The sequence below is a fragment of the Mus musculus genome, chromosome X, assembly GCF_000001635.26.
Source record: "Mus musculus strain C57BL/6J chromosome X, GRCm38.p6 C57BL/6J".
NCBI lineage: Eukaryota > Metazoa > Chordata > Mammalia > Rodentia > Muridae > Mus > Mus musculus.
In genome coordinates, this window is record NC_000086.7 from 11,482,892 (window position 1) to 11,507,531 (window position 24,640).

The window sequence follows — 24,640 nt, forward strand, 5'->3', positions numbered from 1 at the left end:
GGCTCGGCACCCGATACACACTGCTCTGGGGCTGCCGAGATGGCTCAATGAGTAGAAGTGCTTGCTCCAGAAGCCTGAAAATCCAGAGTTTGATGCCTGGATCCCATTTTTTAAACCAAATGTGGAGGTGTACAACTGTAATCCCAGAAGTCCTACAGCAAGGCAGGAGGTGGAGGCTGCAGAGTCTGTTACAAGTTCAGGGCCAGCTAGCCTGTAGTAGGAAGCAAGAACTACTCTACCTCTGTAAAGTGGAAGGTGAAAGCCAACCCTTGACAGCTGTCGGCTGACATGCACATCTCCCCTCCCCCAGCCAATTAACTAGTGGATAACTTTGTAAACATCTCATTAGTACACATAAAATATAGAAGACATGGATTGGAAGGATGGCTCAGTGGTTGAGGACACTCACTGGTTGCTCTTCCAGAGGACCCGGGTTCAAGTCCCAGCGCCACATGGCAGCTCACACCTGTCTGTAACTTCTATTCCATGGAATCCAATGCCCACAGACAGACAGACAGACAGACAGACAGACATGCAAGAAAAACATCAATGCACATAAAAATAAAAAAGAATTAAAGAATTATCAGGAAAAAATTTAATGTAGAAGACATTGTTCTATTTTTAAAATCCTCCTGGTAGAGTCCTTCCAATATGCTTCATGGCTCTTCTTCGCTATTCACTTGTTTAAAATTCACTCATAAAATGGGAAAAAGGTTTTAGGTGACTTCAAAAATCTTCTAAGTCCAATCTCTCCTAGTGGCTTGGCCTTTGGGGAAGAGCACGTCTAGACGCCATGCTTTTCCTCTGAAGGGGAATGTGATGGTCCCCGCTCATCGACACAGGCGTACCACCCCCATCTCGTGTCAATGAGCAGGGACCATCACATCCCCCTTCCTCCCCGGGCAACCACACACTGGAAACACATAGAAACAAAATCCTCAAGGGCAGTGCTAACCTATATGGAGTCTCATTGGCCTTCTCGAACTTTCCCTGCAAACTTAGCAAATGACACAGCCCAAGCAAGCTTTACTGCGTGTACAATGAATTCCCGTCCTTCACTCAGAGCCCCTTCTCCTAACCCTTAGCCTTTGTGGGTGAGGCAGGCCATCAAGCCTGGTGGAACTAGGAGGTCCCTCATTCTCATTCACCCTCTCTTGTCATCCAACAAACCACCCAACATTGAGAAATTGTTTCTCTCAGGGTCCTATGGGCTGACTTGACAGCTGGGGTCACACCCAGAGAGGAAATCAGTAGAGGTCTAATTATGGCTAGAATAGCCATGGTGGCTTCGCTCAGAGTCACACTAGGTGTCAGTGTTGCTGACTCTGAACACAGGGGTTGTGGTTCTCTTTCATGTGAGTCCTCTACGTGGTTAGCCTGGGCTCGTGGGACAGCAGGGCAGCTACATAGCAAATGGAGCACCACTAGAGGAAAAACTCCAGTGTGCTCCATTTTTCCACCACCTACTGTTTCCCATGACAGGCAACATGCACCAACCTGCAGAATCAGCATCCTAAGAGATTGCATAAGGAGTTTCTGAGAGTTGTAATTCACTGAAGGCACCAAGGTAACAGGCTAGCTCAGAGGCTCAGCTTCCCTAGGCCTCCTCAGTCAGTCAGTCACACAACATCAACCTCCTGGGAAATGTAATTCAAGAAACTAAGGCCATTCCATCACCATCTCCCCACATATCCTTTCCTAGGGAGGCTGACCATCCAGCATCACACACCAGATGAAGCTTCGAAGTGACCAAACATCAACTCTAAAGACCTCAAGAGGGTGAGGTGATTGGTTCATACCACTTACAAGCTTAGGGATAGTTGATTTCAGAAGTAGTTTACTCAGAGGGGAGGGGACAGATGTGACCTTGTTAAGGTCCATCCTTTCTCTCGTCTCTCTTTCACTTGCTGGCTCTCCTTTCCCATGTTGGTGCCATTGTCGGGAAGGCTTCTCTGAAGATAATCCCAGTGAAAGCTCTACACTCCATCCCTGAGACAAAAATAGAGCTTCAGCATGGGAGGCAGAGGCAGGCAGTGCTCTGTGTGGTCCGGGCCAGCCTAATCTACAAAGCAAGTTCCAGGACAGTTTGGCCCACACAGAGAAACTCTGTCTTGAAAAAAAGTCAGTAAGTACGTAAGTAAGTAAATAAATAAATAAAATTTAAAAATGCATCCTTGTTCAAGAAGCTCCTCCAATCACCATCCTAGAATTAGTGCCCACTGGCAGGCTTCTGTCAAGTGCCAGTCCTGTGAACAAGTCACAGGGTTTGGGCTCTACTGATGCTTCAAACCCTGTGATTTCCCCAGCACTGAGTATATGGACATCCATCCAAAGCATCTCGTGGCCTGAAATGGATGGGAACGCATTTCTCCGTGATAATTGAGATGTTATTACTAGATAAAGAGAAGAACAAAACATAAGCTTCTACTAGGGTCTTAAAATGAATAGCAGTGTGACAAGGCTCCTCTTCCTGGTCTCTCTGCTCCTTGTTTGTGCTCCCACCTGCAGCATGCGTCTGACCTTCTCTGTGTTCTTCTTACAGAGGATCATTTAAGAAGCAAAGCTCAAATTAGGAAATTTTCCATTTGCCAATAACCCATACTCTAAGTTCAATGGCAAAGAAGGTAAACAAGCATTTAGAATAAATAGTGCCCAATTGTTTTGCTGTAGTCATAATTACCTTTATTGTTGGGTGATTTCAAATGTGTTATCCAGTCATTTTTCAGATCTCCCATTAACAAGAATTAATTCTCCTCAGGGTTGGAGAGATGGGTCAGTCTGTAAGATGCTTGCCTTGCGAGCACGAATGCCCCCATTCAATTTCCCAAAGCCACGTTTTAAAAGAAAATTTAAGTGTGGTGTCACACTGTTGTAATGTTAGAGCTGGGGAGGAGACTGGTGGAGCCCTGGGCTTTGCTGACCGGGCAGCTTACCCATATCAGGGAGCTCCAAGCCAATAACAAAAAAACAAGGGTCACATTTTCTGAGAAATGAGACCCAAGATCATCAGAGACCTTTCCTCCATTCATGTGTGTACACACCCAGCACACATCTGTATGTGCATTTGCACACCCACCCACAGAGAATTAATTCTCCTCAGCATATCCTTCTAATGACAGAGAACAGAATTTAACTACATGAAAGGATGATTGCTAAAAATTAGGGGCATTTCCTGATGGCTTCCATGGACTTTGTGGCCATAGTTCCAAGAACTGTTGTCTCAAATCAAGCAGAATTGGAGTGTATTGGACCTCAGTGACCAGTCCCTGAGTGTCAAGGACACCGTGACCTCTTTTAACTGGTGATCAACAACATCCTGATCCCTTGGAACAGGATGAAAAATAAAGAAAAAGCAAAGAAGGTGTGAGTTTATTACAAAGTCACAAAAGAATGTGGATGCTGCTAGCAGAGACATTCCAACCAAAGAGTCCACCAAGAAAAATCTAGAAATAGAGTGGTCCTTCTGAGTGGATGTTCATTGGGCTGAAATGGCCATGAAATAAGAGTCATTAGACATTAGCCTTTCCAGAAAGATTTTAGAGTCTCTATCTCAGACTCCCCTGAAAACACTGAAGACCTAGCACCACGTCCATAGCCTGTATCAGCCTGTCCTTCACCATAATGGACCTGGGCAGGGGCACATACTAGCCCCATTTCAAGTGCCACCACAGGCACCTATCCTGAAAGAAAGGAAACAAGATACATAGCAGGACCAGCACTGGAGACTGCATTCCTAAATGCCATGAATGCTGTGCCATCTCCTGCCATGTTTGAACTTTGGAGAAACAAACTAGTGCTATGCCGTGGGCTTTCACCCTTCTTCATTTAGAGAAGGGCAAGGGACTCACTCAGGCTCCCTTTGGAAGTATGAGTCACCACTGAGGCATGCCATCCCACCAAGCAATATGAAATAAGCCTTCTGTGTGTAAGGATGAAAATGGAGAGCTGCCAGACCCACGTGGGCCTCCTTAAAGCCAGCATAAAAGGGGGGTTTGTGAGTTAAAGGTCTGGGCCCAGTTGCAGATAATCAAAGTCTGTTGCCTGACAGGGTAATGGCAGTCCTTTGGGGTTATGGGCACAAAGGATGGGTGGCTGGATCCCTAGGAGCCACAGGGGGCAGGAGGAACAGCTAGGAGAGAACTCCAGGCCACAGAGTGGTGGAGGGGTTTCCTTAGTTTGCTGTAGAAGTGGTTTTGTGAGCCAGTAAATGGTCTGTGGATGTGGATAGCAGGCACTGTGCAATTCCCTGGAGCAGCAGCTGCATTCCTATGGACTATTCTGAGGATCTACACACAGTACCCTCACACCACCACAGCAGGATCCCACCCAGTTCTGTGCACTATATGGATCACAAGGAGCTGAACTTTCTAGTGTCCCTGGAAGCCCTAGACTGGCTCCTCTCCCACCCCAGGGCCAGAAGTCCCACTCCTTCCCTTGCCTTACCCTGCTTCCAGCAAATCTGGCTTCCTGGATTTGGTGGGCTTGTCCACCCCCACTCCAACAAAAAGTTCTCTTGGCAGTTTCCCCCGACAATCTTTTAATGGGATAAGGCTTTTTATTTCACAGTATAGAGATGATGTTTGAATTGCAAATAACCCCAGGGGAGGCAACTCCTTTATCTGAATTCACACTGAGGTATAAAGGACAATGAAAAAAAAAAAAAGAATAGTCTAAAGAAAAAAGGAATGGGCACTGGTATGTATTAAAGAGTTTATAATTTTGTGAAGGCTTGGCCCTGATTAATACTTATAGGCATGCTTTAACTCATGGTTCTCAACGTTTGCTAAACCCTACAGTTCTCTGGAGAGTGTAAAATAATAGTGGGTCCTGGGCCGTAGCCAAGACAGGTTCAGTCAGGGGCTCTGGGACTTTATACATGAGAACTGGTAGAGTTTTAAATTCTATTCTAGAGGACAAACCGGGTTAATGTATTAGTCAGTTCTCACTGCGATACTCCTGAGTAATAAACAAACCTTCAACTCTCAGTAGCCTCCAACAGGAAACATTTGGCTTTCTCACACACAGATCGGCAGGTCGGCTGCAATTTAGCTGATTTCAGCCAAGCTCAGTTGGACTCAGCTCTAGACTGTAAATGTGCTTCAGATCCGCGAAACACATCTTATCCAGACAACTGTACAAGGCAAGTGCTGCAAGGGGTGATAGGTGGAGCATAGGAGGTCCAGTCAGATCATGCAAAGCACATAGAAACACTCCACTCACACCACATATACATTCCATTGCCTTCAGAGAGTCTTGCAGTCAAGTCAGCATGGACAGGGTAATAAATATATCTGTCACTGTGGAGAAAAAAAAACCCAGTAACATGGTGTCCTCGTTCTTTTTCTGTTGCTGTGACAACACACTGACCAAAACCAAGTTGGGGCATGAAAGAATTTATTTGGCTTAGCACTGTCCATCACTGAGGGAAGTCAGGGCAGGAGCAGAAATAGGAACTTGGAGGTAGGAACTGAAGCAGAGGAAAACTACTCACTGGCTTGCTCCCTATGACCTTCTGAGGCTGCTTTCTTATAGAATCCAGGACCACCTGCCTAGGGATGGTACCACCCACAGTGAACTGGGCCCTCCCACATCAATTAAGAAAATCTACACCCAGACATACCTATAGGCCAATCTGATGGAGGTAGGCATTTTCCCAATTGATGTTCTTTCTTCCCAGTTGACCCTAGCCTATGCAAGTTGAAAAACAAACAAACAAACAAAAGAACAAACATTAAAACCTTACCAGCACCCATGGCAGAAAGCTATGGGTGTTTCTATCATTCTCTCAGATAGGAAGCCAGAAACAATAATCTGATCTATCAAAGTTGAGAACTGTTATCTTGTAGCCTAAGGGTTGATTATTCTTTCGAATGATGTTAATAAAGGGTGGTGTCATTTATGGGGTTCAGGTTCCCTACACAGGCATTAATGGCTTTCATGTCTAGTTATCCTAAGTATTAAATGGGGGTGGTAATTCCTCACCAGCCTATCTTAATGAACTGGGGAGTAGAACTGCATGTGTGGTATGCATGGTGCCTTCTGCCTAGACTCAGTCAGAACAATCATTGCAGAATATAACAAAGTTGAATGAAGTCCAAGGACAGCTGGGTATAATTGTACACATCTGTAATCTTAGTACTCAAGAGGTAGAGGCAAGTAGGATCATGAGTTCAAGGCCGGTCTGGGCTTTGTAAAGAGACTCTGTTTCAAAATATAAAATAAAACAAAAGCCCAAGGTCTGAGGATAGAGCTCATTGGTAGAGTTGCTCGGCTTGGCTAATACATACAAGTCTCTAGGTTTGGAGAGAGAAAGAGAGAGCGAGCGCAGAGTTACAATTAATACTGTGGGTACTTTTCTGTGTGTCATTGGAAATTACTGAAGGGAAGCAGAGATGCTTCACAGACCCAAGGCAGTGCCATGAGCCATCATGTCCCATCTGGGGAAACCTAGAAACCCATTATGGGTCCTCTCTTTTCCATCCAGAGACCATGACCTGAAACGGATAATTCATTTTTAAAAAGATTTATTTTTAAACTCTCTCTCTCTCTCTCTCTCTCTCTCTCTCTCTCTCTCTCTCTCTGTGTGTGTGTGTGTGTGTGTGTGTGTGTGTGTGTGTGTGTGTGTGTGTGTGTTGATGTGTGCTGGTTTCCATACATTGAACCCCCTGGAGCTAGTGTTACGGGCAGTTGTAAGCCATCCAATGCTTGGAATTAAAATTGGGCCCTCCTGAAAAGCAATAGGCACTCTGTATCACTGAGCCACCTCTTTGACTCCAAGCAGCAGATTCTTAACAACCATAGTATCTGCATCACCTCTGAAGTCCCCTTGCCATCTCCTAGCTGCTGGTGGCAGTTGCTAAAGATGCCCAGCTGAGCTCCTTCTTGGCATTGCAAAGAAGAGTTGCTTTCACCCGGTGACATCCACACCCACTGGCAGCAAACTTCTAATGCAGAGCCCTGCTGGAGTCCAAGGCCCTGTCTGGAGCAATCTGTCCATCCAGTCTCATGCGCTCACCTCACAGTAGTGAATCCTATGCTCCCCCTCTGGTTAATTTCCAACCAGTGTTCCTGGGATTCTGGCCACCCCCGCCCCAGCTTTGGACAAAGCAAGAGGCATTGCCACCAGTCCTCAGCCACAGACCACAGGTCATTGGCATGTGTAGTAGACAACTGTGTCACATTCGATGTTATATTCAGTCAAGAAAAGGTCTTCTCTGTTACACTGACTGCAGCTGCAACTCAAGGTGGGGTCCCCAGAATGCCCCCACCCTGCTGTTTGTGCTGCGAGTGCATGTGCACGTGTGTATTTGTGTGGCTGGAGTGAATAAATGTTTAAATCAGTGTGTCAGTTATAATTAGAGCAGCTCTCCCTTCTTCATTGCAGAACGGTTCCTTCATGCTTAACGCCTGGAATGTCATTTTCCACTGTGAAATCCTTATTCTTCAAGGCCTAGTGCCAAAGTCGGCTTCTGATGCACTTCCCCCACTCACTTGCATCCCCATTCCCCATCAGAGAAGCTAGCTGCCTTTCCCTCAGCTGACCAGGCCACTTAGAGGCAGCTTTGTGAATGGTACTCACTACCCTTAGCATCTGCCCCCCATTTCCTCTATGTCCTTGGAGGCAAGGACAGTGCCCTGTTCTTCCCCTTCTGTATTGGTCACAGGGTGTGATTAATCCCAGATGAATGAATGAAAAATGAGGCTGGAAGAAAAGCAGTGAATTGGAGCCAGCAAAGGCATCCTAACAGCATGGGGTAGGGGACTTGCTTGCCTGAATTTTCCTGAAGCCCTAAGACTCACAGCATGCAGAAAGGAAACAAATGCCCCCCTCACCTCCCTTCCCATCATTCCCACATGAAGGCTCTGCACTGCTAGTGGTACAGGCTATCTGGCTTTACTAGGACTCCAGAAAGCACTGGAGAACAACCACCCCCACCACACCCCACCATGAAGAAGGAGCACCTCCAAACCTTCAACCCTGCCCCCTCACTCTTCCTAGTCTGGTTGCCTCAAGGCCAGTGACAGTGTGTTTGGGATGTGGCCACCTTAGATTGACGTGTTATTGGAAATGATCAGGTTAGGACACACTGATATGTCTCTGGGGCTGGTGACATAGAGAAAGCCACCAATTTTCACTTGAAATAGATCCAAGCCTAAGGTGCACCTTACGGAGAGTGCTTCCCCCTTCCGACTGTAGTCCACTTGCAGCCTCCTCACATTCTTGTGAGGGTCTCAAAAGATGACACAAAGTCAGGGGGAGCAAGGGAGGGCCAGATTGTTCCAAATTCTTCCTTCAAAGTATGTATGCCTCCTGACCTCGAAGGGGCTTTGAGACAGCGAAACAGTGTTTGGAAACCTTATTTTTTTGAAATGCCCTCCCTAGTTCTCCCTCACCCAGAAAATGGGAGAACCACACATTCCTATTCTAAACTTCAGCGAGCCACTGTGAAAGGGACACCCCCACCCCTTAGCACGACGTGCAGCAAGCTACATTCCTCCCTACCCCTCTTTACCATACAAAGCTCTGCTCCACACACACCCTCAGGAGGGGTGGGGCACCGGGCTCTGGGCCTGCATTCCCCAGGGGAGAAATAATTGGCCTGTCTATAGAGCATCAGGATTCAAATAAAGCTTTAAAAACCCACGCAGCCCTGCACATTCTATAACTGTGGATTCACAGATGATGGTCCAACACACACACACACACACACACACACACACACACACACACACACTGTGTAGCTCTGAAGAAGGTTCTCTCTCTCTCTCTCTCTCTCTCTCTCTCTCTCTCTCTCTCTCTCTCTCTCTCTCTCTCTCTCTCTCTTTGTTCCACAGATCCACCTGAATCAAATAAGCCCAATCTCATTTGAACTGGAGGCAATCAGAGTGGAAAAGACCCTGTTCCTGTTGGTGCAGATCCAAACTGTCACCATTTGGCATCCCAACACTCTCCGATGTCCCCATCAGCTGTTCAGGGTCAGCCGGGGGGGGGGGGGGGGACTCTCCCAGCCAACACATTGGAGATTTCATTAATGAGCAAAGCCTCCCGGATGAGCGACCTCACGTGGGACACCCCACCCCAGCTCTCTCACCTCCCCCCTCCCCACTGCTACACAAACAGACTCCCAGCGACTAGATTGGATTCAGATCTTGTAGATGAAGAAATTCAGATACGACAGCCGCGCCTCGCCAGACCCCAAGCGAGGGCCGAGCCCCGCACGGCAGCTGGGCTGCCTCGGTAATAACCACTCGTAATATCTGACAGAACCCACGCTGGTCATATCCGATCCTGCCACATGAAAAGAAGCATTACACCGGCCTCTCGGGGGCCGGGGCTAGGGGAGAGCTGCGGCACAAATCAGAAACGTTTGCCACGAAGCCGCTATTCAAGGGCTGGAAAATCAACAGGGGCTGCTTTCCTAACATCCTGGGAGATGCTATTATCCTCCCGGCAGCGCAGCTCACAGAACGCAGCGAGGCCGGCTTAACCCGAATTCGCTGAGAGGTTGGCATTTCTGAGCTCAGAGGCCTTGGATGGGTGGGAACAAAAGCCCACACTGGTTGAGGGAGAGAGCCACAGGACTCCACAGCAGTAACATTCAAAATATTTAACAACTGGGACAGCCTGGACTGCGGCCATTCAATAGGAGCCGAGACTTGGGATTTTCCAGTTGTGTCAGGCAGACCAGTTGGAGGACATAGGTACCTGGGGGCAAAGATGGAGGAGCATTTCAACATTGCAGATACTGGTAGGATTAGTGATCCAAATCCCAGTCCCAAAGCCCTTCCTGAGCTAGACTCCATACCCCTGCTGGCTCACAATACCTCACTCTTTGGTGTATAGGACAGCCACAAGTTGGCTATCTGTCCCAATCCAAAAGCTTCTGACAGAGGCCCATGTCTTGGCGGAGACTGGCTTAGATGGCCCGGTCTTCTAAGACCCATGGCTCACAAAACTGAGACTCCTGGTGTTGAGTGCCCCTCCACTCTCGCGCTGTCCACCCATCTTTACCTTTATTGCTATAGCATCATGGCAGCAAAAAAGAAAAGGCTACTTCACCCCCCACCATTCCAGCCTCATGCTAACAGTCCTGTCTTCCATCTAGCTTAGCCTCATGAAGTCATAAGGAGCCATCACCACCAGGAGACATGAGATCTCAAGGCCTTGCTCTTTTGGTACAAAGCTACTTAACCCATCTCAACAAGGTTTGGTGACCACGCATTGGTCACTTTTGTTTTAAACCATCACATTTGGAGATTGTAAATTGCTATGCGCAAAGACATAAATCACATTACCTGGAATTGTGTGGACTGAAATAGAAATACAGTGGACTTCACACTTGTGTCATATTTTCCTACTGAATAATCAGACTGGCAAGACTCCTCTCTGCCTCAGTTTACTCATCAAGGACATGGGATGGATGTGCAACCTGCCTATATCTCAGGGTTTGGGGGGAAGACCAAAGGCCATAGATGATAGTGTCCTCCCTAGTCTGTAAAAGCAACACTCCAAATGAGCCTATAAGTAGCCCCATCCCCTTTCATGGTTAAAATACCCTCACTGTCTAGTCTGCCTCCAAAACAGCCTTCTGTGCTCTCGAGGCAGGGGCGGGGGCGGGGGCGGGGGGGGCACAGAGGGAGGCATACCCTTGCCCAGCATTGCCAGAGTGCAACGTTCTGAAGCCCAAACCATTATCCCTAGTACTTGTTTGGGCAAGGACCCACCACTGCAAGACAACCTCGTCACCTCAGCATTTCTATAAAAAGATTGCTCAGGCTTTAGAGCCTGGCTGACAGACAAGGCTGGGAGTGTGTGTGTGTGTGTGTGTGTGTGTGTATGTGTGTGCGTGTGTGTGTGTACATGCACATGTGCAGAAATGCTCTCCTAATAGCTGACCTCAGCTTAGAATCCATATTTACCCTAAAGTCTCCGGTTCTGCTGGCAGAAAAGGAATGAGGAATGGATTCAAGTTAGAGAGAGAGAGAAAGAGAGAGAGAGAGAGAGAGAGAGAGAGAGAGAGAGCACTATGCTCTGAAGAATAGGGCTGGGCAGAGATGTCTGCGGAGCTGATCTGTAGCTTTGAGCGGCCAACACAATGGACCTCTGGGTGGGCTCAGAGAGCCCCCCTCCCTAGCCCCCGACCTCCTGCCCGTGACACAGATAAGGACCTAGAGGACTGCTCCAAGCTGCTTCGTGTGCCCCCGGCCAGCCGGCAGCGAGGCCAGCCTGGTGTGAGTGGCAGCAAAGATAAACGGCGGTCGCACGGGCATTGAATGCCCCAACACAAAAGGCCGCCTCTCCCCGAGTCCCTCTGAGGCCCAGATGGTCAGGGAAGCCCTTTCCCGCCTCACAAAGAGGATCGCTGCGTGTCTTTTTCTTTTAAAATGGAATAAAAAAAAAAAAAGCCATTGCTCACAAAGGACCTGGATGAAAAATAAACCCTTAAAAAAAAAAAAAAAACAGCCTCTCCTCGCTCAGCAGCCCGGCATTTCTTCCGACTGTCAGACTTAGCAGATTGCTTTCTGGAAAGGATCCAATTGGCAAGACCTGCCGCTGTGCAAATGAAATTTTAAAACCCCGCTCCTTGTTGCACTCAAAGAGCTTTTCTCTCTCTGCTTGTTCTACACGGCCTCGTAGAATTATTCTCTTGTCTCTCGTTGTATCGGAAACTAATATTCCCCCGCTTTCCCACCCCACATGAGGGGTCCTCACCCCAGCTGGGGATTTGGGTAATCAGGGACGGCTGGAGCACCACTCCAGACCCCACGTTCATTCCCCACCTGGGCTCCATCTCACAGAATCACCTACTAATTAGGAGAAAGCCTCGCTCCTGAAGAGAATAAACACTCCTGAGATGCCTGCCTCCCCTCCTGGTTCTCCTGCCCCCCCTGCTTCAATAATGAGATAAGTGTTTGGGGGATGCGGGAGACAGGATAACGGGGACGTTCTTCACACACAAGGTTTGACACCCGTCAAGCCTGTGACACCAGCTCTGTTTGGCTGCCATACCCCTGGTGAAAAGTCAGCAGGAAAAAAATAGCCACAGGACTTGTCTGCGTTTGACAAGCTGCCTTAGCGTGTGATGAACTTGTAGAGGCAAGGCAAACCAGATGCATCAGAATTGTCCTGGGTCCGGGAGCCTGAGTTCGAATTCTAAGGCTGCCCCAATAACAGTGTGCCAGGTATGTGTCAGTGTTCCCCTTTCCTTGGTGCTGGTGCCCTCCTCAAGCTCATTCCTGGGACTGTAAGCTAGGCAATCAAACAGGAAAACATTGTGCCATGGACCAGTTCCATGTTTTGTGCACCTTTTTAGTATGTCTACGAGGTTTCGAGTGTTAGAATCTTTGTCTCCACTGTAGCAATGTGGGGGTGATGGAACCTTTAAGAGGTGGAACCAAGTAAAACGTGCTAAAGTCATGGGCAGCACTGCTTTCCAAAGAGGTTAAGGTGCTGTGCATGGGATCCTAGCGCTCTCTCAAGGATGAGTGATGTAAGTCTAACAACCCCTGAATGGGGACCCATTTTTTCTGGGCATGGTGGTGCATGCCTTTAATCTTATCACTTTGGGGGGGGGGGCAGAAGCAGGTAGATCTTTTGAGTTTCAAACCAGTAAGTTTCAGGACACCTGGGGGTCTATGTAGAGAGACTCTGTCTCCAAAAGAAAATAAAAAACAATGTGGTCTTTTCCTCCCTTACCTATTCCCACCAGGATACCATGAGATCTTCACCATAGCCAATCTGATGTTAGTACTGTGCCCTTCCATTCCCAAAACTTTGAACAGAGTAGACCTCCTCTGTTTGTAAAGTTGGCCTGCCTGAGGTATTTCATTATAGCAACAGAACACAGGTGACTACAGATAGATTTCCTTACCAGCCCGCATGCTTCACTCCTTCCTGTAGTCATACTTTTTGCAATGGGACTTCGTAGCCCTTCTCCTTAAGGGGCACAGTTCATTTTCCTAGCCTTTAGTTTGGATTTAAATACTTGACCTCCTTTGGCCCATGAAGTGAGGGAGGTAGGACAAGAGCTGATCCCAATCTTAGTCCCCAGGAGACATGGTTACTTACACTCATCCTCTTGGGTTTCTGTCATCTCCTGGCAGAAGGTTCCTCTGAGCACCAAATAGACATATACAGAGCAAAGCCAAACCATAAAATTCTTTTAGGGTAATGATACCCCCTTCTCTCGTGGCTGGTTGCCTATATTCAATAGTCTGGGTGGTGGGGCAGCAACCCTAAAAATGTCTGATAGACCACAGCCATGCCCCTATTTCCCTATTTAGGCCAAGGGCATTCATACTTCATTATGAATTCATTGACTACAGATTTACTGAGCATCTGATGTATAAAGGAACCTTAACCCAAAAGAAATGTGGAGCTCCAGGCAAAAACAATGCTACCCTCTGTTAAGGGATGTAGGGATCCAGAGAGGAGATGTCTTCCTTTAAAAAGAGGACTTCCATACTGCTATATCAGGGAGCTGGAGAAGGATTGGAAAAGAAAGCTGTCTAAATATTCACTTGTTCCCTTGGTAGTTAAACCCTGATTTCCTCAGTCATAAGGTGTCGTTCACCAAGTTAATAAGGAAGAGGAGAGAGAAGGGGAGAGGAAGATGAGGAAGAAAAGAGAAAAGGGTAAGGAAGAAACGGGTAAAGAAGAAAAGGAGAAAGGAAGGAAAGGCAGGCAGGGAAGAGGAGTGAGGAGCAAAGAAGAAGGAGGAAGGAAGAGGAGACAGGTGGAGTACCATATTAAGAGAATTCATCAAATATAAGCAGTGACACTCTAACTTCAGAGACAGTGCCATAGGGAAGAAAAGCAGGTATCACAGGACCAGGGAAAAGCCACTGTAGGTTGTGCTCAAAGCTCAGAGCACTTACTGTTTGTTGAGAATTCAAAACCTATTAACCCAACCTTGCTGGCCAAAGCACAGTTTTAAAAGCTCAGGAAAGTCCTAGTGTTGCACATCTGTAATCATAACACTTGAGAGCCAGAGGCAGCCATAGCTCTGTGTGTTTCATGCTATCCAGGCTACATAATGAGGCCCTGTCAGAGAGAGAGAAAGAGAGAGAGAGAGAGAGAGAGAGAGAGAGAGAGAGAGAGAGAAGAAGAAGAAGAAGAAGAAGAAGAAGAAGAAGAAGAAGAAGAAGAAGAAGAAGAAGAAGAAGAAGAAGAGGAGGAGGAGGAGGAGGAGGAGGAAGAGGAGAAGGAGGAGGAGGAGGAGGGGGAGGGGGAGGAGGAGGAGGAGGGGGAGGGGGAGGAGGAGGACTCTCCCAAAGTACTCTCTTCACAAGAAGGGACCACTGCAGTCATGCGGATCAGTGGGGCCAGCTGCTGGAACCACCTGTAAACCAGGCCATCAGAATTCTCCATTGCTGCAGTCCAAATGCTTCATCTGTTGGACAGGCCACAGATGGCTCTGCAGCCCAAGGGCCCCTGGGAAAGTGAGACCAGGCTAATTAAGTCTTGTACCTGGAGCAGCAAGTCCCACCCCTATGAGAAGCTCTGATGGGCCACAGAGTTGAGGTGACAGCAAAATGGCAGGCTAAGTCTAAATAGGCATCAGGATTCAAACTCACTAAGCTGGAGCAGGACACACAGCCTGTAGTGAGGACAGAAGCCAGATTACTTTGACTTTGGGAAGATAAATGAAACCTGGGGAGGGGACCAGCCCCAGTTTATGCTCCAGCAAGACTTTATGGTAGATGCCATCTGAAACCTGAACAGAAAGGGCCAGTGGCATCTAGAGGCCAGAATGGGGCAGCAGGGCATCCTCACCAGGCGCTCTGAATCCCAGATGCAAGCTTGAGAGGACTTTGTCCTGGCAAACCTTTTGGCTGGTGCAAAAGGGCTGTGTCTATTTTACTGAGCTGGTTACTCTGCTGTCTGCAGAATGAGTCAGGACTGGGCCGTGGAAGTAGAGCTCACCATCCATCGGAGGCCAGGGTTGATCTATTCTTCCTGATTACAAACTCAGGTTTCTGCAAGCCTTTGTCAAAAATTGAGTACCATGCCCTTTAATTCATTCCCTTGGCATTTCCAGGGGGTAAGCCCTTCCCTATCCACCATTATGATCCCCAAATGAGATTCTCTAATAGAACCCACCTTAGAACGTCTATTGCTGTGATAAACACCATGACCAAAACAACTTTCACACTCCATCACTGAGGGAAATTGAGACAGGGACCTGAAGGCAGAAACCAAAGCAGAGGCCATAGAGGAGTGTTGCTTACTGGTTTGCTCCTTGCTGGATTGTTCAGTCTGCTTTCTTATACATCTCAGAACCACCGACCCTTCCTACCTCAATCATTAACCAAGAAAATGCCCTATAGATTTGCCAACAATCTGATGGAGGAATTTTTTTTTTCAATTGAGATTTCTCTTCCCAGGTAACTGTAGCTTGTGTCAAGTTTAAAACAAACAGCAAACAAATACACAACAACAACAACAACAACAAAAAACAGGACAGAACCCAACTTACCACCTCAACCCATGGTGGCCAGCGTTTCCACTCCACTTTGGTCTTAGATCCAAAGAGCTAAGATCTACCTGGGGCCTGATTTTCTAATATCATCCTTGTCATTCCTGTAAGACAATGACAAGCATCACAAAGCATGTATAGCTTTCTAATATAACCCTGGTCTAATTAAAGACTGAAGACTGAAAAGTATTAGGGCAACAACTCTGGGGCTGAAGAGACAGGTCAGTAGTTAACAGGAACACTTACTGCACCACCATGAGTTCTGATCCCAGGACCCATGTAATAAGCCCAATGTGGTCTCATGCACCCCTGGAAACTCAGCAAGATGGGAAACAGGCTAGTGGATCATTGAGCATACTGGCTGTGAGCCCAACTGAAAAACAGGAGCTTCAGAGAGATCCTGCCTCAAAGGAATAGTGACAGAGAGGAAGATGTTGATGCCCTTCTCTGACCTTAATGCTTGTACACTTATAATATACATGTACATATACACATATGTACATAAATATACTACATTCACACAAACAAAGGAAAAAAGAAAAGGAGGGAGGGACAGAGGGAGGGACAGAGGGAGGGAGGGAGAAAAAAACCAGTCTGTTTCATTCTTCTATGTGCATCAGGGTGCCTTGCTGAAGCTGAGCAATGCCAACCAGTACACCTGTCATCTCCTGACACAGCGCGGTATGCTGTGTACCTCCCTGGGGTATGACAGAACAATCTGTTCTATTTTGTAGATGGGGGAGGATCCTTTAGCTCATGTCAATCAAGGTATTTCCCCAAAGGCATTTATTTGATGGTCCTTGCCAAGTGACACACAGTAGACAATGACGTGAATGTGCCCAGGGAAGGGGAGCACAATTGAAGGCCAGGACAGCATCTGCATCTTCTTGAGTGGATCAGCATCCCAGTACTGGCTTCCCACACAAGCAGGCCTTGGGTGGAGCATGCTGGTGCTGGCATTGTTAGAACATGATGGCTGTGTACAGCGCTGAAAGCTGATATCCATAGGCAGCTTCATGGATATTCCTAGCCAGGCCAGACTTATGGCAGAGATGGGCAAGATATTTGGCCACTAAAAGGTCCAGATGGAGGCTAGATATTTTTTCCTGATTGTATTAGTAGGCACTTTCCTTAGAAAGGAAGCCAATAGGAGATATGATAGAGAAATAGGAAGGTAAATAACAGAAAATAGATGATACATACATGCATGCATACATACATACATACATAGGCAGGAAGGCAATAATAAGGGATAATAAATAAGCATATAGATTTCTGCTAGATTATAAAAATCTTTCTGATAATGTATGGGATTATAAAGTTGACCTATCCTACCATGTGAAATCTAGAGATCCATGAAAATCAGTGGTATAGTCAAAGACCTAATAATTGGAAAGGAGGTGGCTGGTCTAGACTTCAAAGAATGTGAAGGATCCCCCAAGAACCAGAAACACTGCGGTCAGGAGAATCTTCCTGAACCAGCTCAACGGTTAGGCAGAGGGCATTTAAATCCACCTGTAATCTGTCTTTTGGATTCTTCAACCCCTCAGTGAATGAGATGGTGCCCCCCCAGTTTAGGGAGGATCCACTGCTGTACCCAGTCTATCAATTCAAATGCTGGTCTCTTCTCTCCCATCAACATCCTTATAAACATGCCCAGAAATCACAAGTCTCACCTCTCTGAGCCGACCATAGTCTGATCAAGTTGATGCATAAATGAACCATCATGCTTGTGAAGCTACTTTGGCAGTGAGAAGGAAGAGGCGAGGAGCTTTGTTGGCAATCGCTGGCTATCCTGGGCATCAGTCACATCTGGATGGTAAAGACAGAACGGTGTTTACTTCTTTACATCTCTCAAAGTGACGAAGGCATTCCTGAGCTAATCTTGGTCTGAAAAGGCCAAGGGACCCTACCATCTTAATTGGAAGAAATAAAGCAAGGTATCATTCAGGTAAATACCAACACCTGTCAAAAGATCAGTCATGGTTAGACCAGAGGAGGACTATAGGCCCCAAGGACTCATACTGAAACTTTCTGAAAAGTATCTAGAGGACACTCTTTATGTTATAGGCCACTTGAATCCTTTAGATCATTTACTCATTCATATTGAGTACCAATCATGTACTAAGCGCCATCTTTTTTTCTGAGAGAGGCAGGGGCAGGGTAAGAGTCAGTGGCCAGCTAGCTGCAGAGAACAGAATCCACTCAAGCTATCAGAGCCAAAGGTATTAATTACAGAATCTTCAGTAGTACTGTACAGCTGATTCCTCACACTGCAGTGGGATTGGGCTGCTAATGGAGGCTCTGCACTGCTTAAAGACTCCCCTATGGTCAAGCAGCCACTATCCTTGACCATTAGCCACACTGTCTCTGTTAAGTCCACCCAACAAAACACTTAATTACTCCACACAGTGGAGTGATTCCAGTCAACAACCATGTGATTTAGCCCCTGAGGACCACTGGAGTCACCAACTCAGTCCACATGTTGCCTAAGACAGTTTTCTGTATTGTTCACAAATGGTTAAACAAACTCCGTCCCCAGCTTACATTTAAAAAAAAAAAAAAAGGAAAGTAGATGTCTAGTTATCTAACTGACCACAGAATTGCCTAGAGGCTGCAGCAGGGGAGGTGATGAGGGAGCGCTTGGGGTGTGGATGAAGAAATACTTGCCTGGAAAATGGATGAAGCCTTCCATAGAGCCTATGGCATGTCCACTAGCCTGTTTCCCATCTTGCTGAGTTTCCAGGGGTGCATGAGACCACATTGGGCTTATTACATGGGTCCTGGGATCAGAACTCATGGTGGTGCAGTAAGTGTTCCTGTTAACTACTGACCTGTCTCTTCAGCCCCAGAGTTGTTGCCCTAATACTTTTCAGTCTTCAGTCTTTAATTAGACCAGGGTTATATTAGAAAGCTATACATGCTTTGTGATGCTTGTCATTGTCTTACAGGTTGATATTAGAAAATCAGGCCCCAGGTAGATCTTAGCTCTTTGGATCTAAGACCAAAGTGGAGTGGAAACGCAAAGTATTGTAATGGATGCAAGAAAATTGATGAAAAAATTTTAACCAGTGCTGAGTGCTTGGCAGTTTTGAGCTAAATAGTAGTGTGCCTGTTTCAGATGTGCTAACTGAGGCATGGAACAATTAAATAAAAGACACCCCACCCCATATAGGCCAGTAGTGATCAAAGTTTCCAACAGAGTCTATATTGGGTTTAGCATGTCAACACCCCCCCCCCCATGCTTTACTACCCTGCAACAAAGACTTGAATGTCATGGAGAGAAGCTTATGGAAAGTGTCATTGAGTAAATAGAAATAGGCAAGACTAGAAATGCACTAAAGGATTTTGGAACAAGACTACATACATGCCGCCTCTCTTTCCCCGTGTTCTCCTTGCCAGAGCACAGGATCTAAATTTAAAGATTACAGTACCTGTAGCTCTATTCCTCAGGGCTTATGTGGCCGTGTAGCAAGCTAGACATGGCAAGAAGATACATGGTATAACAGTATTGGTGGGTGGGACCTTTGGGAGGTGATCAAGCCATAAAAGCTCTGCCCTCATGAATGAACTACGTGTCCTTATGAAAAAGACCACTCAGAGCTGGGGAGTGGTTAAGAGCACTGATAGCTCTTCCAGCGGTCCTGAGTTCAAGTCCCAGCAACCATGTGGTGGCTCACAACCATCTGTAATAGAATCCAATGCCCTCTTCTTGTGTGTCTGAAGACAGCTACAGTGTGCTCATATACATAAAATAAATAGAAAGAAAGAAAGTAAAGTAGAAGAAAAAGAGCACTCAATCTCCCATAGCATTGGCAGGAATGTAAATCAGTACAACCATTATAAAGAATGCAGAGACTCCTCACAAAATTTACAGTAGCTACTTCGTTGTAGCTGTGCCTCACAGTTTGTAAATATCCAAAGGTGATGACACCAAAGACACACCAACATGCCCATGGTTATTGTTAGTGAGGCACTAGTCACAATAGGTAAGATATGGAATCAACCCAAGTATGTACATCCATGGATGAACTAATAAGGAAAATTCCACACACATATGCATGTGTACACACACACACACAGAGAGAAAGAGAGAGAAATATTATTCATCCATGAAGAATAAAACTCTGTCATTTGAAGTGGGAGACATTCTATTAAGTGAAAAAACCCTAGACACAGCAAGATAAATATTACATGTGCTCTCTCATGTGAAAGCTAAAAATAAATCTGAATGTAGGATAGTGATTACTAGAGGTTGGGAAAGGGGAAATGGATAAAAAGAGGCTAGATTTAATCAGAACATAGTGTAAGCATGTACTGAAATATCACACTGAATCTCATTATTATGTGCAATTAATACACATCAATCAAATTATTTTAGAAATGTAGAAGACTAGAGAACTCCCATCCCTTCCACTACAGAAGGACAGAGGATACAATAAGAATCCACCATCTGCAAACCAGGGATTGAGGCCTAACTGTCCAGACAGCACACCTCTCTGCACCTTCATTTGAACTCCCCAGGCTCCGGAGCTGAGAGGAAGCTTCTGTTGCTTATCTATTTCCCAACATGGGGTAGCTGTGAACTAACAAAGAAGAAGGGTACCGAGCATTGAGAGTGTTGCTGTTAAGAATGGGTACTCTAATGATGGGGAACTGGGTGGCAGCAGTATCTTCGGAACTGGAAGGATATTTGAGGTTCATACTAGAAAAAGCCTACATTCCTGAAAAAATGAAATGGGGACCTAAGGTTTTGAGGTCACTCTGGTGAAGGCACAGGAAGAAAAGAGGACACGATCCATGGAGAGTGCCCAAGCAATTATAAGCAGTGTGTTAGAAATATGGGTGGTAAATGCCATTCTCCTGAGGGCAGGGAGAAAACGGGGGCCATGTTATTGGATGATAGAGCAAAGGCAGCCCTTGTTACAAAGCAGCCAAAAGGTTGGGGGTTGGTCATTGGATGAATGCAGCTCATGTTCTTGTGTTGTGTGAAGTAGAACTGGACAGCGGTGGACTTTGCTACTTCCCTAAGTGGTTGCTACACAAAATGTGGAAGAGGTAGCTTGCTTCCTCATGATAGCTTGACTTAAAATGGTTAGACAAAAAGTTTTGGGCCATTGAGGTTTGGAAATTTTCCTGTTCCAAAACGGAAATGAAATTCTGTAGTTAGCAGTGACCAGCAAGACGGTGACCAAGAACCCAGTGAGATCAGTGTGAATGTGAGCTCAGGCTTACATGGCCTTCCAATGGAAGCTGCATGCTATTCTTTGGCACAAGACAGCAAGGCCTCTAAAGGCTATATAATGGCTACTTAAAAGGAAAAGGAGGGCATCACCTCACTTTTGACAGGCTAGATTATTTCCACCCAGAGTTCTCAGACAGGGAATATCACCTTAGAGCCACAGTCCTTCCTGGAAAAAGGACAGGGATAATAGAGTCAGTGCTCAGTAGGTCAAGATCAGTCATCATAGTGCCCTTATAAGGAAAGACCCTATAGAGTTACATCACCCCCATCTAGCAGGTGCAGTCACGGCAAGACTAGAAAGCAGTGCAAAGATTACATATAATACAAATTTGTTTCTTATACTTCCAGTGGATAGGTGATCCAAATTCAAGGACTCTTACCAGACACTGAATCTTCTACCACCTTGACCTTGGACTTTCTAGCCTCCAAAACTATAAGAAAGAAATTTGTATTATTAGTAATCGTTCCAGTTTCTGGTACTTTGTTATAGCAGTCCAAACAGATCATGATCATGTGGCAGATAGTACTTTTCAGTAGTAACCACACAAACGTATGCATCTCATCCCCTATCCTCATCTGGCACTGTGACAGATGCTCCTTTCAAAGACGCAGCCTCCTCTAGAGTCTACAGAGGGATGATAATTATTATGACTGGTTCATTATAGAGCAGGTGCTGAGATGGGCTTTCAAAGGCCAGGTCATAAAAAAGGATCCAGTTTCCACTTGGCTTCTCTCTTTCTCAGAAGCTCATTCTGAGAACCCAAGTCCCATACTGTGAGTAAACCTAAATGGCCCATGCAGAGTCCAACAGAAAAGGGAGAGCCAAGGCCTCCAGTCACCAGCCAGGGTCGGCTGCCTGAGACCTGAGTGTATCTACTCTCAGGTATCCCCATATACCAAACTTCAAACCTTCAGCCCAAGACCCAGATATTGGGGGCAGAAGCAAGCCATCCTGACATGCCATATGCAGTGTTTGATCTATACAAACTGCAGTGTAAGAATTTTTTAATCCACTAAGCATGGGTGAGGATGGCAGGGTTGAATAGAATTAGGTTAGTTTGAGACTGATCTGTCCCAAAAAGGACAATCCAACAAGATTAACAACTCTGTATCAGAGTTGTGACTCCCCACTCATCCTCCCTAACACTGTCACCTGACTTATAGGTCCCTAAAGGAGCTTCCAGTACCACACAGCCAATTGCTATATAATCATAGTAATTTCTCAAATTCTCAAATAGTGTTGGGTTGTGTTGGGTTCAATTGAGTTGGGTATAGTTGTGTTGTCTTACATAGCATTAGGTGAAGTTAGATTTAGTTGGCTGGCGCGCGCGCACACACACACACAAAAGAGTGGTATGGCCAGGAATCAAGTATCTGCAGTTATCCATTCTGATACTCACATGTGTAAGTTGGGCCTCTATAGAGCTCATGTAGATGTTTTGAGTATCCTGTGGCTGTTTCCAACTTCATAGCCACTGACATTGGGAAAAAAAAACCAACAACAACAACCCTCTTAACAATGGCTAGCTTAGAGGTCAGTCCAGCCCAGCCTTGTAGACAGATGGCACATTAATGGTGGCATAGACTATGACACTGCTGTTTAGAATCTTGACATTTCCCCACCACCGCCACATATACAGCTTCTGTGCTGCTAAAGTCCACCTGCCCATGGACTTGCTCCAGCAACTGATGCCAGAAGCACCACTCACAATTGTGCACTTGTGAGCGAAATCATGAACTCCTTTTAGAAAATGCTTTTGGCTTTGGAGCTGAGATGCCACTAAGTAGCTGTGTGACTTTGGGCTAATTGTGTGAACTTTCAAAGCCTCATGCTCCCTCAGAATAAAATATGTCTGGCACATGTTTCTAAGGGTTCACGGAATGGATTAAATGAGATGATAAGGCATGCTTGATGAGTGACATGGCACCATGCCCTGTTCATTTAGGATTTGCTCCTTCAGTCTGGAAACCTGTGTGATCCGCCTCTCACTGAGAACCTAAGTGGGCTCTAAGAAATGGACTGCTCGGTTGGGATCAGTCCTAACTGTATTGGAAGGACTTCAAACAAAGGAATCATTGATTGGGATATAAAAATGGCTTAAAACAGATTGCTTTGTTTTGTTCTTTGTTGTTGTTGCTTGTTTGGTTTGATATTTTGTTTTGTTAGAATAGGAATTGCATGTGGTGGGCTAGAGATATGGTTCAGCAGTTAAGAGCAGTGACTGATCTTCCAGAGGTCCTGAGTTCAAATCCCAGCAAACACATGGTGGTTCACAACCATCTGTAATGAGATCTGATGTCCTTTTCTGGTGTGTCTGAAGACAGCTACAGTGTACTCATAAATAAAATAAATTTTTAAAAGAAGTTAAAAGAGGAATTGCAGGTGACATTGGAAAGACAAATCAACCTTCATTTTCATTTTCAAGATGGCAGTATGGAAGGAGCATTAACCTTTTTTTCGAGACAGGGTTTCTCTGTGTAGCCCTGGCTGTCCTGGAACTCACGCTGTAGACCAGGCTGACCTCGAACTCAGAAATCCGCCTGCCTCTGCCTCCCAAGTGCTGGGATTAAAGGCATGCGCCACCACGCCCGGCTAGGAGCATTAACTTGAGAGCTCCCCAGACTGCACTTTTTGTCATGGGAGTGTGTGGTTTTTCAGTATCTCCCTGTTGCCCAAGAGACATAATCTAAAGTCTTCACCAAGGCTGAAGAGCCTTGCAGGAAGTAGCTCCAGCTATGAATACAATGTCCACACCCTTCTCTCTGCCCTTCTTCATCTCACTGCAGGCCTCATGACCAATTTGAAGGCCTTAAATTTGCCTCGGGGTCTTTGCACTGCTGCTTCATTGGCCTGGAACGCTTCCCCATCTAACCCCGCAGACTTCGGATTTCACTTCTTCTAACCTCTGCCCAAATGGCCTCCCCTATCACCTTTCCAGTTAATGGGTTATTTTCCTTCTGAGTGTTCACACTTTTACCTTGACATCTGGAGTAGTACCTGACACATAGAGGTGCACAGTGAGTATTACCCATGAGCAAATGGGATCAATTCATTGAACAACTCATTTTAGTTCTGTGAGTATGTATCCCAGAGCTCCTTCATGATCTGAACTTAGATCACTTATCTATCCCATTTATATTCCACAACCACACACATACAGACTGACACACGCACACTCACACTCATATACTAACGCATGCAAATATACACAAACACAGATAGAATACACAAGCACACAGATGAATAGACACACTTACAGAACATACTAAAGCAGGCATGAAGACAGAGACACATACCTATACATAGATATCACTACAAGTACAGGTATACACATTAGCATATTGGTTGACACGTGCCCAGGCCTACCAGAATAGGTACATGTACATGCACGTGTTCTCTCTCTCTCTCTCTCTCTCTCTCTCTCTCTCTCTCTCTCTCTCTCCGTCCCTCCCTCCATCCTTCCCTCCCCTCTACCTATCCCTATCTATCTATCTATCTATCTATCTATCTATCTATCTATCTATCCATCCATCCATCTATCCATCCATCCATCTATCCATCCGCCTATCTATCTGCCTATCTATCTATCTATCTATCTATCTATCTATCCATCTATCTATCTGACATATGCACTTCCTTTTGGACAGCCACATGGGCACATGTCACTCATGCCCCCCTCCAGGCCATTTCCACTTTCAATGGCATTCTCTCCACCCCAGTGTTCTCTCCTGGATTATTATCACCTGGGTGACAGCTCTGTTGATGTCCTCAGAGGGTCAGGACAATGTGGTAAGGAACACAGATTCTGGGCATATAAGATTTGAGTTCACAGTTCAGCTTTTCCGTTTGCCACTTGTACAAGCTGAAAAAAGTTAGGTAACATTTCTGTGCCCCAGCTTCTTTCCCAGTTAACTG

General features: G+C 46.1%; 1 long non-coding RNA gene across 1 annotated transcript in view; it reads right to left on the reverse strand.

The window, feature by feature from the left end:
- Positions 1-4,981: 4,981 nt before the first annotated feature.
- Gm39496 overlaps positions 4,982-24,640 on the reverse strand; it is a 37,861-nt gene continuing 18,202 nt past the window's right edge. The window contains exons 3-7 of the long non-coding RNA XR_878060.1: positions 21,105-21,155; positions 17,156-17,291; positions 15,480-15,583; positions 5,621-5,688; positions 4,982-5,297 (exon numbers count right to left, since the gene is read on the reverse strand). This is a non-coding gene — a long non-coding RNA (predicted gene, 39496). The remainder of the gene's footprint in view (positions 5,298-5,620; positions 5,689-15,479; positions 15,584-17,155; positions 17,292-21,104; positions 21,156-24,640) is intronic.